The sequence below is a fragment of the Anomaloglossus baeobatrachus genome, chromosome 3 (assembly GCF_048569485.1).
Source record: "Anomaloglossus baeobatrachus isolate aAnoBae1 chromosome 3, aAnoBae1.hap1, whole genome shotgun sequence".
NCBI lineage: Eukaryota > Metazoa > Chordata > Amphibia > Anura > Aromobatidae > Anomaloglossus > Anomaloglossus baeobatrachus.
In genome coordinates this window covers 237,163,224-237,181,486 of record NC_134355.1, presented here as the reverse complement: position 1 = coordinate 237,181,486, position 18,263 = coordinate 237,163,224, and the positions used below count along the sequence as shown (strand labels likewise).

The 18,263-nt window shown below is 47.0% G+C and overlaps 1 protein-coding gene across 10 annotated transcripts in view; it reads right to left on the bottom strand.

Moving 5' to 3' along the window:
* The window catches only part of PDE10A (phosphodiesterase 10A), a 699,109-nt gene that overhangs the window by 383,043 nt on the left and 297,803 nt on the right, over positions 1–18,263 (bottom strand). The gene's annotated exons all lie outside the window — the stretch shown is intronic.

Genomic DNA, 18,263 nt, shown 5'->3' with positions numbered 1-18,263 from the left:
CTACCACCCTCAGTCTAATGGGCAAGTGGAACGCATTAACCAAGTCCTGACTAACTATCTTCGCCACTTCGTGAACGAAGACCACAGCAACTGGTGCAAACTGCTTCCATGGGCCGAGTTCTCCTACAATAATCATGAAAGTGAGTCCTCTGCTAAATCTCCGTTCCAGGTGGTTTATGGACAGCGACCCAAAGTGCCGTGCCCTGTCACATGTTCTTCAGGCAACCCTGCAGCTGATAACCTCGTGAGGTCCTTCTCTGCTATCTGGGCTGAGACCAAGTCGGCTCTGGAACGTTCCTCTGTCCGCATGAAGAAACACACTGACAAGAAACGTCTCGATGTTCCTTTCTTTCAACCCGGAGATAAAGTCTGGCTCTTGTCCAAGTACGTCTGCCTGAAGATGCCGTCTTACAAGCTGGGTCCCCGCTTTATTGGTCCCTTTGAAGTGCTCCGACGGATCAATGAGGTGTCCTACAAGTTGAAGCTGCCGTCTACACTTCGCATCCCGAACTCCTTCCATGTGTCCCTCCTCAAGCCGGTGGTCCTGAGCAGTTTCCACAGTGATCCTGGTACTTCGCCTCCTCCTGTCTGTGATGACGACGTCTACAAGGTAAAAGCCATCCTTGCGGCTAAGGAGGTTCGAGGTAAAACCTACTATCTAGTAGACTGGAAGGGGTTCGGTACTGAAGAAAGGACGTGCGTACCTGCGGAGAATGTTGATGCTCCTCGTCTCCTCCGGAGCATCCTGAGGAAGGGGGGGGCAGGGGGGGGTTACTGTAGCGCCTGGTCCCGCCAGATCCCGAGGGGGCACTCTCCCTCACATCTGCCCAGCCCCAGCATGGCCCCCACGTGCACTCCCGGTTTCAGCCCCCGGCAGCGACGTCCTTCCTCTTACCGGTCCCATGGTTCTGCAGGCTCTGCTCCTGGTTCGGGTCCTGCTGTGCGTCCTGATCACTCCCGGGTCGGGCGCCCTGCTCCAGGAGCTGCTGCAGCCTCCTCCTGTCTCCCGTCCACACACAGATCTGCAGTAAGTGATTCTAGGTGCGCGCAAGGCCACGCCCCCTTTCTTAAAGCGGTAGCGCCCCATTATCTGGAAGTGACCTCAGAGGTCACCTGTTACCATATGGGTATTTAGGTTCACCTCCCCTGGCAGTAGGCGCCCGAGCAACACTCCTAATAGTGCATTGCTAGTGTCCAGGCCCCTGTGTACTACCGTTTGTATCTGTGCATCATCTACCTGTTGCTAATCTTCTGTCTCGCCGTAGTGCCATCTGTACCTTTCCGGCTGTGGACGTCACCGGCCATACCTACAGTGGACGTCACCGTGCCATACCTACTGTGGACCTCACCGTGCCATACCTACCGTGAACGTCTCCATGCCACCTGCTGTGAACATCTCCGGTGCCACAACCGTGTTCTGCCTGCTGCGGACGTCACACCCGTGCTACACCTGGCCGTACAGAGACTCCTACTACCGGTTCCTGGCTGCCGTGCATCTAGGCCCTTTGAGGAGGCACCGCACAGTCCCTGTATAGGGGTTCACTGGTGGTCGTCTTCTCAGGGGAGTCCGGTGCACGGTCCAGTGGGTCCACCTCCGGACGCTCGCTGCTCCTCGGCGAGTGTAACAGTATGTATGCTCCACAGGCCACCAGGGCCAGTATGTATGCCCCACAGGCCACCAGGGCCAGTATGTATGCCCCACAGGCCACCAGGGCCAGTATGTATGCCTCACAGGCCACCAGGGCCAGTATGTATGCCCTACAGGCCACCAGGGACAGTATGTATGCCCCACAGGCCACCAGGGCCAGTATGTATGCCCCACAGGCCACCAGGGCCAGTATGTATGCCCCACAGGCCACCAGGGCCAGTATGTATGCCCCACAAGCCACCACTGACAGTAGGTATACTCCACAGGCCTCAGTAATGTGTATGCCCCCCACTGACCCCAGTAATGTGTATGCCCCCCACTGACCCCAGTAATATCTATGCCACTTACTGACCTCCATATTTTCATTGAATCTTTGTATTACTTACAGCAAAGATGGGCTGCAGTTGTACATCGCCCAGGCTAAAAAATATTTTTGGAGGATATTTATTCCTCTTTTTGTTGCTATTTTTAGATTGAATCTTTGTATTGTTTAACTTACTGCTTATTTATGAAGGGATAGTATATATACTATATACAGTACTGGGTAGAACTGACTTAAATTATATTAGTCCGGCCCTCTAAAACCATCCTAATTGCTCATGCGGCCCCATGGGAAAATTGCCTACCACTGTCCTAGGTTATACCAAGGCCCTTTAAAAGGTGGATATTGACTGTTAAGATTTATAACCCCCAATAGATGGCACTAGAGTTCATGCCCTGTTCATCTTTAAAGAAGCTATTTGCATATCTGGAGAGTCGTGGCAGCTAATGTTCATGTGAAGCCCCACAGGTGTTGTATCATTGCATTACCTTCAGGGACTCCACGTGGAGGAACAGTCTGGTCACAGGTAGGTTGCTTCTTTATATGTAGTTTCGTGATGCCACTCTCGGTATTGCGGTCAGGGGAAAGCCACTGCAGGTTAAGGGACGCCTGGGGTTGTTGGTAGGTGCAGTTAGATGGTGTGGGCCCCCCCCCCCGAGAGTAGGGCTGGCCCCAGGGCCCGTTTTGAGTGGGTGGAACCACAAGGCGCAGAATGACAAACACAGTCCAGGCAGTCTTTCAGGGTTTTTACTCACAGTTGATGGCAGGGTGAGTAACCCGGGCGTAGCTGGGATGAACCAGGCTGGAACCAGGTATCTTTCCGACTGGCTGATGAGGGCGACTACCAACTCGCCTTCCTAGCCCTGTGTGTTTTGGGGTGACCCCTGCTTGAAGCCCTGCTGGGGTCGCCCAGGGAAGTTGCTGATGCCTCTCTCCCCTTCTTTTGGCCCTTTTGCTTGTAGCCTGGACCAGGTCACTCGGGCTGCTTGCCTCCTGTGAACTATGGGCCCTCTCTTTGCTACGTGGCTGCGGACTCTATGGTGGTATGGTGTGGGTCTGAAGTACCCCACCGGCAGGTTTGGCAGGAGAAAATTGAATAAGTCTCTGCACTGGGACCGGTTACCCTTTCGGGCCTGGTACCTCCCTGGCAGTCCCCTTACTCTGCCACCCCTTTTCTCTCTCTAGCCTTGGGTGGATTTCGGGTGGCACTACCAGGTGACCGATCTCCCCCATTGGTAGTCACTGCGCGTACGTTGTCTGACTAGTGGCAGCCTCAGGTCCTCTCTTTGCGTCTGCTCTCCCTGAGATCCACTTCAGACTCTGCTCACTACTCCCTACTTTGTCTGCCTACGCTACCTAGCAACCAGGCTCTCTACCACACCCCTTGAGTGGACATGGAGGCTACACCCCCTCCTGGATTCCCCAGGGGTCCCTATCAAAGGTAGATGTGTGAGACCTGATTACTATGCGCCTGTGTAGTTACACCTCGGTCATCCTTCTGCATTACCTGTATTGTACTGCCCCCAGCATGGGTGCAGTACTCAGTGGTGCCTCACCAGGTCAGGGGCGCCACATTCACACACCACATCTAATGCAGTTCTTCTGCAACTGGATACCAAACATTCAAAGATAAGGCTAAATGGCTCCCAAGTTCTGTACTATGGTTCACCTGGAGAGGAACATGTACTCCTTTTTGGTGATTTTTAATATAAGAAGGACACCACCCGTCAGGATCTCCCGGTATACAAAAAGTATTGAATTATATCAAAGAAAGAGAGAGAGAGGTATAACATATAGGGATCACTGACAACTTAGTAATTGGAAAAGTACAAAATTTTGGGTCATGCCATAATGTTGTTTTAGTATTTATCAATGGGAGTGAGTCATCATATAAATTTCTTTTTATTCTACTGGTCACCATGTATATTAAAAATAATCCAAAATCTAGCAGTCTTCTCTGTGGCTTCTGAGTTTTCCTGCTACTTCCTGTTCTATAGAGATCACATTAAAAATCTTCTCTAATGATGAACGAGCACTAAAGTGTTCGTTATTCGAATCGCACGGGTCTGACGCTTGGACAGGCTTGATTCAAGTAAAGAGTATAAAATGGAGGTAGACTTCATTAAGAAGGCTGGGGAAGCCAGAAAATAGCTGAAATTGATGGAAATAACATGGGGAAGATGCCTGGACGCATTGGTCTCCCAGGTCGCTGCTGGGAAGTGAAAAATTGAATAGTTAAAAAAGAAAAAGAAAAAAATTCAAGTGGTCCCCCTATTTTTTTTTATTAACCAGTCAGTCAAGGTAAGGTAGATGCCTGCAAGCTCGTATCAGTCAGGGAATGTCTATGGTTATTTTGCCCTTCCCAGCCTAAAAATAGCAGCTCGCAGCTGCCCCAGAATTGGGGCATCATTTAGTTTCGACAATTCTGGTGCTTCACTGCAGCTTTTCCTGCTTTTCCTGATTGCCCTGGTGCGTTGGCAAATCAGGGTAATATTTTTGGGGGTTGTTGTCAGCCGTGAATTGTCATCTGGCATAAAGCCCAGTGTTTAGTAATGAAGAGTCACCAATAACACACCCCCAGTACTAACCGAGTTAACGTAAAGTTAAAAAAAAGGTAATTTGAATAAAAAGACTCTCGCACGCCATTTATTTAAGAAAGTAAATAAAAAGTCATGAAGAACCAACGTAATCTATCGTGTCTCATGATGTCCCCCGAATCTGTACTCCAACCTATGGAACTTCATTTTCAGAACAAGGCTCAGTAGGTCACTTTTAGTTAATGCCAAACCCGGAATTTCTCACGCGTGGTGACGTTACTGTGTTATTGGGGTGCACGGCAGAGGTTGCAGGACTCCTTTCAGGACTTCGGGTTTGGTTTGTATTATTTACTCTATCAACATGTCTGTTTATTTCAATCCTACGTCATATTTGCTGGGTATCGATTTTTGTGTCACTTCATGCACTTTTTGTGATTTCTTGCACATAATACAGCCCTATTGGTCAGCTTTCAATCTGGTTAGTGATGGTCGAAGTCACATATCCATGATCAGCAGTAGTACTAACCGGACTTTTAAAAAAAAAACAAAAAAAAAACTTAAATTGTTCCGGCCCGGAATCTATCCCGCATAGATGGCAGGATGCCGATCCCCATATAAAAGTTTATGGGAACCAGAATCCGGCATTTAAAAATGGTGGTAGAAGGGATAGGGGGATTAGAGCAAGTGCTATATACTTACTGATTCTCCGTTGCAGCTGTAACTGCTCTTGGGTCACTCACTTTTCTTACGAGACCACTCATTTACCTACATGCATATTAACTTCTTTTCCTGCACACCAGCAGTCCCGGCATCTGTGATTGGTTGCAGTCACACAGCACCACCAGCTTGTGTGACAGCGTCTGACTGCTTGCAATCACAGGCCCTGTATGCTGGTCACTATTGTGGTATAAAAATAAATTAATTGGCGTAGGGTCACCCATATTATGATACCAAGCACACAAAACCATATGGCTACAGGCTGCAGCTCCCAGCTTTGTAATTATCTTGGCTGTGTATCAAAATAGCAGGAACCACATGTGGATCTTTTTCTATTATTTAAATAAATATTTTTAAAAAAGGGACTGCAGTCCTCCCCAATTTTGATACCCAGCCATGATAAAGACCGACAGCTGGGACCTGGTATTTTCAGGCTGGGGAGACCCATGCTTAGTGGGCCCCCAGCCTTAAAATAGCAGCCTGCAGCTACCCAGGATTGTCGCATCCATTATATGTGACAAATCAAGCACTTCACCCGGCTAGTCCCAATTGCTCTGGTGCGGTGTCAATCGGGGTAATAAGGGGTTAATAACAGCTCACAGCTGCCACTAGGCCCTGGGTTAGTAATGGGAGGAGTCTGAGACCCCTCCACCCCCATTACTAATCTAAGTTAAAAGAAACACCCAAAAAATCCTTTGAAATAAAAATACAAAAAACACCCTTGCACCATTATTAACCCCCAACACACACAGGTCAGACATAACACACACACAAGGTCCCATGACTATTCTAGCTCTGCTATATCTAAAGTGACAGGGGGCGGCCATAGAATATTGAGACAAAAAAAAAAATCCAGTTTCCAAGATTTGGCTAAAATTTCAGGTTTTATTGCAAATTTACTAATTAAAATCCAATAGCAAACGGTATCTAGGCAGGTTGTGCAGCGCCCCAATAGGGGAATAAAAGGAAAAAATGAATTGACCGTGGTTGTTCAAGCGGCCATAGAACATGGCCACCCACTATGAGCTTCCGGCAGAGAATGAAGAAGCCGAGCGATCAGCGGTCCTCCACCTGTGGTCGCAGGTAACCTGACCTCAGTAAAGTCAGTGACCAGTTATCCCCAGTTCAAAAATCAAACCTCTGGTTTGCTCATCTCTAGTAGTGATGCAAATTGTTTTCCAGGTGTAGATTGGGTGCATTAATTATGGTATAAAAAGGTCATCAACAAATTTGCATCTCCTGGCCCAAAAATGCAAAAGAAACAAAAAACGAAAAAAAAAAAAAAAAAAAAAAAAGGTTTTGACGCAGCTTGTGTGATTTTCTGCAAGGCGATGCAAATTTGGTGCTTAAATTTGGTACTTTTTTTTTTTTTGGATCAAAAGATGCAAATTTAGTGATGATATTTTTACATCACAATCCTTCGGGTTTCTGTCAGGGGGTGCAAGTCTGTGAACCAATAATGTCAGTGACCTCACTTCAGGAGGTCAGCTTATCAGGGCGACTGCAGGCTGCTATTTTTAGGCTGGGGGGACCCAATAAGCATGGGTCTCCCCAGCCTGAGAATACTGCTCCCCAGCTGTCATGCTTTATAATGGCTGGGTATCAAAATTTGGGGGGACCGCATAAAACTTAAAATTATTTATTTAATTACACAGCAAGCCAATGGAAGACTTCTACCCTCTCTGATGCAGCAGTCACACAGAAAGTGAATAACATCATGCTCTATGAGAAAATAGAAGCCATTAGAAATGATTCCTTGGAACTATTTCATAAGCTCTGGGACCCCTGGATTCAATCCCAATTACCCAACTCTATGGCTGATACCATTTCTTTATCCACGTGATATGCCCCATATATCCTTCCATTATACACGACTCTCTACAAATCACAGATCTTCGTAATACTCTGGAGTCTACACACTAGAAAGGGGTGACCTCTATTTTTTTTTTTTTTTTTTTCCCTCTTTTTCCTCTCCCCCCCCTTTTTCCCTTTCCGGTTTGGTTGGGTTAAAGTTCTTGTTCTAGCTAAATATATAGACCTGAGTGGTTCAGAAATATATATAGAAAATGATTTAACACTTTTGCTGACATACTTTTGATTAGAAGGAATGTTGGAACTCTATGCCTATAGATACTGATTAAAGAATGCTGATTGTATATTTAAAGTTTGTAAAGGCAATGAAACATGCAAAACTTCTCTCTTGTATTTGACCTGAATTGCTCTATAAAAGACTGTTGAAACTAAAATTATTTATTTATTTAAATAAAAAATAAATAAATTAAAAACGCCACATGTGGTTCTCCTTACTTTGATACACAACCAAGATAAGCACACGGCTGGGGGCACCAGCCTGTAGCCATATGCGTTAGCTCGGCTGGGTATCATAATATGGGGAAACCCTTGGACAATTTGTTTTTATACCACGATAGTGACACACAGACAGTGTCTGTGATCACAACCAAGCAGTCAGACAAGCTATCTCAGGCTGGGGGCACGTCTAACTGCAACCAATCACAGAAGCCAGGACTGCCAGTGGGCGGGGAAATCAGTGCATATGCAGGACTGTAAATAAGCGGCCCTTCAAGAAGAGTGAGCAGCCCAAAAGCAGTTACAGCCGCACCAGAGAGTTGGTAAATATAGCGTACTTGCTTTATTTTTCCTTTATTTTTTTGTTTCCCAAGTTGCCGGACCCCATAATTAGCTGGAGTTCCCTAAAAACTCCGGGCCCAGATCCGGCACCCAGATACTTTTGAAAGCGTGCAGACCTGGACTTTTACAGTCTGTGTCCGCCCATTACTAACCTGGCTAAACACTTGCACTGAAGCATTTACACATGCCTCTGGCCATGTACTTTCCCATACGTTTTGTGGACCGAGCTTTCAACTGTGCTGATTATTTGATTTGTCATCACCTCAGCTGCAGGATATTATGATGCATTAATGTTGCACTCTTTTTGAGATTATACACCTCATTCTGCAAACGTATATTTCATAGGTGGAATAATTTTTGAAGTCCTCCTGCTTCCTCTGCTTATCTTTCTTCTTTCTTTCTTATTATTATGTCCATGTGTTTTGTTGTTTTTTAGCATCAATACATTAACTGTTTGATTTACTATTTTCTGGTATTTATATTGGAGCATTTTCTTTGTGGTTTTCATATTTTGTATAATCTGGTGTTCTTTTTGCATATGATTTTACAAATTCGTGCATGTCCTTATATGTCTTCTCACTAGAAATGCTCCTGCACCAGAGGAGAGCACAGGCTGTTTTCTTTAATTTACAGTGGTGAATATAGAGATTGAAAAGGGGTTGTCTGAGTAGTGGACAACCACTTTAATCCAAGAGAGTACAGCATATACCACTTCAGCCTTGAATAACATGGATTGGTAACTTTCGAAGGTTAGAACAAAGACTTAGGGATATGTGAAGATTAGTGATGAGCGAGTACTAAAAAGCTCGGGTGCTCGAAGCTCGGGCCGAGCCTCCCAAGATACTCGTGTACTCGGCCCGAGCAACGAGCCCAATGTTATCCTATGGGAGACCCGAGTATTTTTGTGAAATGACCCCCCGGCAGCATGTAGAAACCCTAAAAATGTCACAAAAGTCTCAGAAGAGTGCTCAAATGACATGGCAACAGCATGGGGAAGACCCCTTGAAGCATTTATCACTCAAAAGTCACAGCTGTGAACAATTTTGTCCGCGTTTCACGCCATTTTTACGGACTCACCAGAAAACCTTCCAAAATGACCCCAAAATGATTTTTCATGGCAGAAATGTTAAGGGCACATACCCAATAGTGAGATAGAGCTGGTGTATGTTACTTTTTGAGATTAATACATGAAAGATTTTACGTGAAAACATTGTGTGGCACTCCGATGTCCCTGAGAAGAGACGTACATGAAGGCCTCTTGAGTCTAATGTGCCCATTTTGAGGAAGTGAGTCTTTGTAGTATTTTCCTTTGCCAGGGCAGTCCAAAATTGTGAGGTTCACCAATGCCCCTGCATACAGACGTGCATGAGGGCCTGTAAACCTGAAGTGCCCATTGTAAGGAAGTGGGTCTATTGTAGTATAGCCCTTAGGCAGGGCAGCCAAAAATTGGGAGGCTCCACGTTGTCCCTGGGTAGAGACGTGCATGAGGGCCTCAAAACATGAAGTGTCCATTGTCAGGAAGTGGGTGTATTATAGTATAGCCCTTAGGCAGGGCATCCAAAAATTGGGAGGCTCCACATTGTCCCTGGATAGAGACGTGCATGATGGCCTGTAAACCTGAAGTGCCCATTGTAAGGAAGTGGGTCTATTGTAGTATAGCCCTTAGGCAGGGCAGCCAAAAATTGGGAGGCTCCACATTGTCCCTGGATAGAGACGTGCATGATGGCCTGTAAACCTGAAGTGCCCATTGTAAGGAAGTGGGTCTATTTTAGTATACCCTTTGCCAGGGCAGCCAAAAATTGGGAGGCTCCACGTTGTCCCTGGATAGAGACGTGCATGATGGCCTGTAAACCTGAAGTGCCCATTGTAAGGAAGTGGGTCTATTGTAGTATAGCCGTTAGGCAGGGCAGCCAAAAATTGGGAGGCTCCACGTTGTCCCTGGGTAGAGACGTGCATGAGGGCCTCAAAACATTAAGTGTCCATTGTCAGGAAGTGGGTGTATTATAGTATAGCCCTTAGGCAGGGCAGCCAAAAATTGGGAGGCTCCACATTGTCCCTGGATAGAGACGTGCATGATGGCCTGTAAACCTGAAGTGCCCATTGTAAGGAAGTGGGTCTATTGTAGTATAGCCCTTAGGCAGGGCAGCCAAAAATTGGGAGGCTCCACATTGTCCCTGGATAGAGACGTGCATGATGGCCTGTAAACCTGAAGTGCCCATTGTAAGGAAGTGGGTCTATTGTAGTATAGCCCTTTGGCAGGGCAGCCAAAAATTGGGAGGCTCCACGTTGTCCCTGGGTAGAGACGTGCATGAGGGCCTCAAAACATTGTTCCCATTGCAAAGGAGCGGGTCTCCTGTCGTTGTAATGTCCATTCTGCAAAGAATGGGCGAAAAAATTTACCACTGGGGGTATACCTGAAACAAAGGCCTAAGTATTGCAATTTGTAACGGTCATCATCATGGTGGCGCATGAGGAGAAGGAGGAGCAGTCCAGCGATTATCCAAAGTCCAGAAGTGTGTTACCATGGGTGAGTGGAGGTACATGGCAAACTTTAAATTCCGCTCTCATTTGCTGGTGGTGTGGTGAAGTCTGGCCCAATCCAACCCTTGTTCATCTTGATCAGAGTCAGCCTGTCAGCATTTTCAGTTGACAGGCGGGTGCGTTTATCTGTAATGATTCCACCTGCGGCACTAAAAACACGCTCTGACAAAACGCTAGCAGCAGGGCAGGCCAGGACTTCCAAGGCGTAGAGAGCCAATTCATGCCACGTGTCCAGCTTGGATACCCAATAATTGTAAGGCACAGAGGAATGTCGGAGTACAGTTGTTCGATCTGCAAGGTACTCCTTCAGCATCTGGGCAAACTTAGGATTTCTTGTGGCACTACCCCGCACCTCAGGGGCTGTGGTACGTGAGGGGCTGAGAAAACTGTCCCACATCTTAAAGACTGTTCCCCTACCTCTGGCGGATTGGACTTGTGCCTCTCTCGGCTGTACGCCTCGGTTGTCCACTGATTCATGACCTATGCCGCTAGCGTTTTGTGAGGGGAATGCTTTGCCTACTTCCGTGACTATGGCCTTCCGGAACTGCTGCATTTTGGTTGACCTCTCCTCCACGGGAATAAGAGACAAAAAGTTCTCCTTGTAGCGTGGGTCTAACAGTGTTACCAACCAGTAATGATTGTCGGCCAAGATGTTCTTAACGCGAGGGTCACGAGACAGGCAGCTTACCATAAAGTCAGCCATGTGCGCCAGACTCTTAACAGCCAGGACTTCAGTAGCCTGACGAACAAGATGACTGAACATGCTGTCCTCCTCCTCCTCCTCCTCCTCATCTACCCTGTCCTCTGGCCAGCCACGCTGAACCGAGGATATGACTGGTGTGCATGTCATATCCTCAATTTGGCCGGAGAGTTGCTCCATGTCTTCATCCTCCTCCTCGTCATAGTCCTCCACTGCACGTTGTGATGAGACGAGGCTGGGCTGTGTGTTATCATCACCCACACCCACTACTGTTTCTTGCTGCAACTCATCGCGCTCCGCCTGCAATGCATCATGTTTGTTTTTCAGCAGAGACCGTTTTAGAAGGCAGAGTAGCGGTATGGTGACGCTAATAATGGCGTCATCACCACTCACCATCTTGGTGGAGTCCTCAAAGTTTTGGAGGATGGTACATAGGTCTGACATCCATCTCCACTCCTCAGGTGTTATGTGTGGAGTTTGACCCATTTCCCGACGGCTTAGGTGATGCAGGTACTCAACAACTGCCCTCTTCTGCTCACATATCCTGACCAACATGTGCAGAGTTGAATTCCAACGCGTGGGGACATCACACACCAGTCTGTGAGCCGGAAGATGCAAACTGCGCTGAAAGCCGGCAAGGCCGGCTGAAGCAGTAGGTGACTTTCGAAAATGTGCAGACAGGCGGCGAACTTTTACCAGCAGATCAGACAGCTCTGGGTATGACTTTAGAAACCGCTGAACCACGAGGTTGAGCACATGGGCCACGCATGGAACATGTGTCAGCTGGCCTCGCCTCAAAGCCGCCACCAGGTTCCGGCCATTGTCACACACGACCTTTCCTGGCTTTAGGTTCAGAGGTGTGAGCCAGTGATCTGCCTGCTGTTTCAGAGCTGTCCACAGCTCTTCTGCATTGTGGGGTTTGTCACCTATGCAGATTAGCTTCAGCACAGCCTGTTGCCGCTTCGCCGAGGCAGTGCTGCAGTGCTTCCAGCTTGTGACTGGTGTGGAGGGTACAGTGGATGAGGATGCGCAGGAGGAGGAGGAGGCTGAAGAGCATGACATTCCGGAGCTGTAGAGTGTGGGTGAAACACTGACTGAGGTAGGGCCTGCAAACCTTGGTGTGGGAAGGACGTGTTGCAAATGGCCTTTTTTGAATCATCTGGATCCAACTTAAAAAACTGCCAGACTCGGGAAGACCTAACATTTGTACAGGCACCTTGTGTCGTCGTGTTGTTCCGGGGAACGGTTGCCTGACTTCTGCCTGGGGCCACCACCCTGCTTCTTACTGCCTGTTGTGATGCTACGCCTCCCTCCCCCTGTGCACTGCTGTCCTCGCTCTGCATATCCTCCTGCCAGGTTGGGTCAGTTACTGGATCATCCACCACGTCGTCTTCCTCTTCCGCACCCTGCTCCTCCTCCTGACTTCCTGACAATTGTGTCTCATCATCGTCCACCACTTGTTGAGACACGTTGCCAACTTCGTGAGAACGTGGCTGCTCAAATATTTGGCCATCTGTACAGACGATCTCCTCATGACCCACTTCAATATGAGCTGGCGAGAGGCCAGAATGTGTGAATGGAAACGTGAACAGCTCTTCCGAGTGTCCAAGTGTGGGATCATTAATGTCCGAGGAGGACGTGTACTCAGCCTGGTGGTAGGAAGGAGGATCAGGTTCAGAAATGTGCGGTGCAGTATCACGGCTACTGACACTTGACCGTGTGGAAGACAGAGTGTTTGTGGTGGTGCCAATCTGACTGGAAGCATTATCTGCTATCCAACTAACAACCTGTTGACACTGGTCTTGGTTCAAGAGCGGTGTACTGCTGCGGTCCCCAAGAATTTGGGACAGGACGTGCGAGCGACTAGATGTGGCCCTTTGTTGTGGCGAAATTAGAGCTTGCCCACGACCTCGGCCTCTGCCTGCACCACCATCACGTCCACTTCCTTGATCCTTGCCAATGCCCTTGCGCATTTTGCAATGCTGTGCACTGCTGACGTGTATATTCACTACTTGTGCGTTATATCAAAGTTTGTGGAAATTGCACACAAGTGCACCTGTACGCTGCCACCAACAGGCACACACGTGCGGTTTTAAAAACCAAGCACGGACGCAATAAGAACCTAACAGGTTTTTTTGGGGAGCGACAATTACAGACAAGTCAGACACTATCTGGACTGTTTTACACTGTGTACACCAGCCCCAGATATGATGAAGGCTGGTATACGGTCACCACTACCCTGCCTGCCTGCCTGCCTGTATACTGGTACAATAGTCCTGACAAGGACTCTTCTGGTCACTAGCCTGTATTCAGACCTGGCTATACCCTGCCTGTATATAGCAACAATAGTCCTGAGAAGGACTCTGCTACTGTACTCCGACCTGGCTATACCCTGCCTGCCTGTATACAACTAGAATAGTCCTGAGAAGGACTTTTGGTCACACTGTTTGCAGCCCTGCAACTGAAAAAGCTATAAAGGGCCGCAAAGCTTTCCCTGAATCAGCGACACTCTCCCTGCACTGACTGTCTGGATAGCTGTGAGCAGAGCACAGTGCGCCGGCCGGTATAAAGGCTCGGTCACGCTGTGCAGGCCGGCCAATCACTGCAATTCCACAACTAACAGGGCTGTGGCATTGCAGTGGTCTGCCAGCCAATCCCTGCATGAGGGCTGGCTCTCAAAAGAGCGCCAACATGCAGAAATGAAGACCACGAGTACAGCACGAGTATCGCGAGATTACTCGGTCCCCGCCGAGCAGCCCGAGTACAGCGATACTCGTGCGAGTACCGAGTAGTTACAAGCATGCTCGCTCATCACTAGTGAAGATGAATTATAAAGCTGTGAGTGACCCCTATCTAAAAAAAAATTGTTGCCGTTCATTAGTAACAAAACTTATAAAGTCTAGAAAATCGTAATTATTGCCATTTTTCTGTGATTGTAAAGCCTACACCTTATATTACACACTTCAAAAAGGTTAAAAAAAAAAGGTGCAATTCTTCTTAGATATGCATTCAGCATATTAGTAGGTTGTGTTTTTGGACCCCTCCTCTTTTCCATAAACACCTTTGGCCTGGGACAGCTCAGAGGCCCACGGCTTTCAGTATCACCTCTACGCTGATGAAATGCAGATCTCCTCTCTGGACTGGACATTATCTCCTTACTAACCAAAATCCCATAATGTCTGTCTGCTATTTCATCCTTCTTCTCTGCTCGATTCCTAAAGCTTAACATGGACAAAACTGAATTCATTAGCTTTCCTCCTCCTCGCTCAACCCCTCCAACAAGCCTATCCATCAAAGTTAATGGCTGCTCACTCTCCCCAGTCTTGCAATCTCATTGTCTTGGATAACCCTCGACTCTTCTCTATCCTTCAAGCCACATATCCAAGCCCTCTTCACCTCCTTCCGACTACAGTTCAAAAATATCTCCTGGATTCATGCATTCCTTAACTAAGAATCAGCAAAAACACTAGTGCATGCCCTCATCATCTCCCACCTCGACTACTGCAACCTCCTGCTCTGTGGCCTCCCTTCCAACACTCTTGCATCCCTCCAATCTGTCCTAAAATCCTAAACTCTGCGTCCCGATTAATCCACCTCTCCCCTCTGCCATTCCCTTCACTGGCTTCCTATTGCCCAAAAGACTCCAGTTCAAAACACTAAACCATGACATACAGAGCCATCCACAACCTGTCTCCTCCATACATTGTGACCTAGTCTTCCGATGCTAACTTGCACACAACATTAGATCTTCACAAGATCTCCTTCTCTATATTCCCTTCATATCTCCTCTTCCCACAATTGCATACAAGATTTCTCCCGTGTCTCCCTCATGCTCTGGAACGCTCTACCCCAGCATATCAGACTCTAACCCACCATCGAAACCTTCAAAAGGAACTTGAAGACCCACCTCTTCTGACAAGCCCACAATCTACTATAACCCTCAGACCAGTACATCATTGCGCAACCAGCTTGGTCCTCACCTACTGTACCCCAACCTAGACTGTGAGCCCTCTTCTCCTGTGCCAGTCTGTTTCTGCAATGTTCATGACTGTTTTACTTGTTTATGTATACCCTTTTCACTTGTAAAGCGCCATAGAATAAATGGCGCTATTATAATAAACAATAATAATAATGATGATGCTTCATCACAGGAAAAACAGACTGTAGTAGATGTGGGAAAAAAAAAAAAGTTAAACCACAATGGGGAGAGGAAAAAAAATGGATCAGTTACCACTGATTTGTAAGGGCTTGCTCACGAGCGTATAGCTCAGATGCGTGTGCTCCGATGTTTTAATCGGATAGAACTCTGTCCAATGTTACACTATGGGCAGTGGGGGGGGGGGTTTGTGATGCAGATTTAGTATAAAAAAAAAAACCCAACAAAACAGCATGCTGTGAGTCGCTCTGTGAATCAGATCATACGCACCCATTCAAGTCTATGGGTGCGCGGAAAACATCGGACTGCACTCGGCTGTCACCTGAGTGCAGTCCCAGACGATGGAGAAATTAACTTTTCCATCTTTTCTGCACCTGTGATCGTGCGAGAGAATAGGATCAGAGTAAACTGTCACACGGCTCAAACTTTGATGAGAATTTAAGCTGAATGTCATTACCATAATCTATAAGATTCTCTTGGAAGAGCGAATCATCCCTCGTGAGAACCCCGGCCTAATGGTTAGTGTAAACTCCATTTAAGCAATTTCATATCTAGTAAATTTATCCCACAGTTGAATTGAATATAGGTAAATGATAATAATTTTTGACTCCTTACTCACACCCACTTTTGAGCTGAACAAAAATTTTGAGTTTTGTAAAAATGTCTTGAGGTTTGCTCACGTGAGCATACAACACAGCCAAATGCTATCTGATATTATACTACGGGGCAGAGCAGATCTGCAATTTTTTTTCTCCTGCCGGTTTGCCATGAAAAAAAACAATCCCTGCATGCTGCGGCTAACCGCACTTCTCAGATGGCATGCACACAGTCAAGTCAATGGGTGCATGCAAAACATCCTACTGCACTCAGATGACATCCTAGTGCAGCCTGATATTCTCAGAGACATCAAACGGAGAAGAATTAGAAATTAAGTTTGCCATCTTCTCCTCACCTATGCTCAGCATGCAAGAGAATTGGATCACAGGAAGAAGACACTCAATCACACTCGGAGCAAAGTAACATCAGCATATCCCATCCAATTGGTTTGCAAGAGAGAATCATCAGTGTGAACCAGCCCTTAGACACATTCTGCCAGAATTCTGGCACACAGTCTAGCCGTAAACAGACACAATGGGGCAGATTCATCATTTACTGAAGTAACTTTTTGTCTTGTGGCATTCACTGACTTTTCTCATGGCAATTTCTTTTAAATAATGCACACCGTTAATGCATTTGATGCAAAAAATAAATAAATAAAAATAAAAAAAACTGACATTTCGCACAAAAAAATAGCAAATCTTTTGAAAGAGATACACCTTAAAAATGTGACATTTGGTAAAAGTCACATTTTGAGTTCTGCCTAATATCTGAATAAGAAAAGTTGTTGAGGAAAAAAACAAAAAAAGAAGTTAAAAAGTGGTGTAAATGAGAGAGAATAAGGTTCTAATACTAAAGATACTAAAAGAAAAACATTTCAACAAAATACTAGAGAAACAGCAATGATGAATCTGGCCAATATTCTTAGAAATGTGGGCCAGTATGGTTAGTACTACTTTTATGAGAAACTTAAAAGGGATTGTTCATAAGTCTGCAGTCCCTCTATGTGACTGCAGACTTGTAAATTCTCACATTGAAAACACTGTGCGCTCTGATGAGTCACCGGTGTCAGGCTATGTGCCCATGGGAGATTAAATCCGCAGATTTTCTGGATTTTCCAGATAAATCTACAGGTTTCAGCATGCACAGATACTCCCCATGTTATGCTATGGGACATGGGGAGTGCTGGGTCCAAGCTGCGGAACATGCTGCGGATGTCCCACAGCCGCACGTAATTGCATGTCAATTCTTTCTGCGGAATTACCTGCGGAAATCCCGGCCCTTCACTATGGAGATAGGGCCGGGACTTTCGCAGGTAATCCGCATGAATGTCCGCAGGTTTACCGCAGCTATTTCGCTGTACTACCGCAGCTAAAAATAGCTGCGGATTCCGGCGAGCAGCTGCAGGAAACCTGCGTATATATCCGCAGGTACAAACTCCCGTGGGCACATAGCGATGTCGCAGCGTGTAAAGTACCCTTTAGGCTAACGATTGCTAGCGATGTCGTGCGCGATAGCACCCGCCCTCGTCGTATGTGCGACATTTGGTCATCGCTGCCGTAGCGAACATTATCGCTACGGCAGCGTCACACGCACATACCTGTGCAGCGACGTCGCTGTGACCGCCGAACAATCCCTCCTGCAAGGGGGAGGTGCGTTCGGCGTCACAGCAACGTCACCGCGACGTCACTAAGCGACCGTCAAATAGAAAGGGAGGGGCGGAAATGAGCGGGACGTAACATCCCGCCCACCTCCTTCTTTACTCATTGCCGGTGGACGCTGGTAAGGAGATGTTTGTCGTTCCTGCGGTGTCACACATAGCGATGTGTGCTGCCGCAGGAACGACAAACATCGTACCTGCAGCAGCAACGATATTAAGGAAAGGAGCAACGTGTCAACGATCAACGATTTTGGACAATTTTGTGATCGTTGATTGTCGCTCCTTGGTGTCACACGCTGCAGTGTCACTACCGGCGCTGGATGTGCGTCACTAACGACGTGACCTTGACTAGATATCGGTAGCGATGTCTCAGTGTGTAAAGCACCCTTTAGAATTGGGAACGGCATTAATGTGGCCTTAAAGGGAATCTATCACCAGGTTTTTTTTTTCCCACCTAATCTAGAACAGCACAATGTGAGGATAGAGATCCAGATTCCAGCGATGTGTCACTTACTGAGCTGCTTAGTGTAGGTTTGATAACCAACTGCTGATTAAGCAGAGATTTTATCATTAGGACGCATGCTGCTAGGTAGTCCAGCATATTCATGAGCTCTGTATAACTGCTAGATCCACAGCAGAGAAAGCATTAATTTTATTAAAATGACAGCAAACAGCTCAGTAAGTGACACATCGCTGGAATCAGAGTTTCTGTCTCTACGTTATGCTGCTCTCAGAT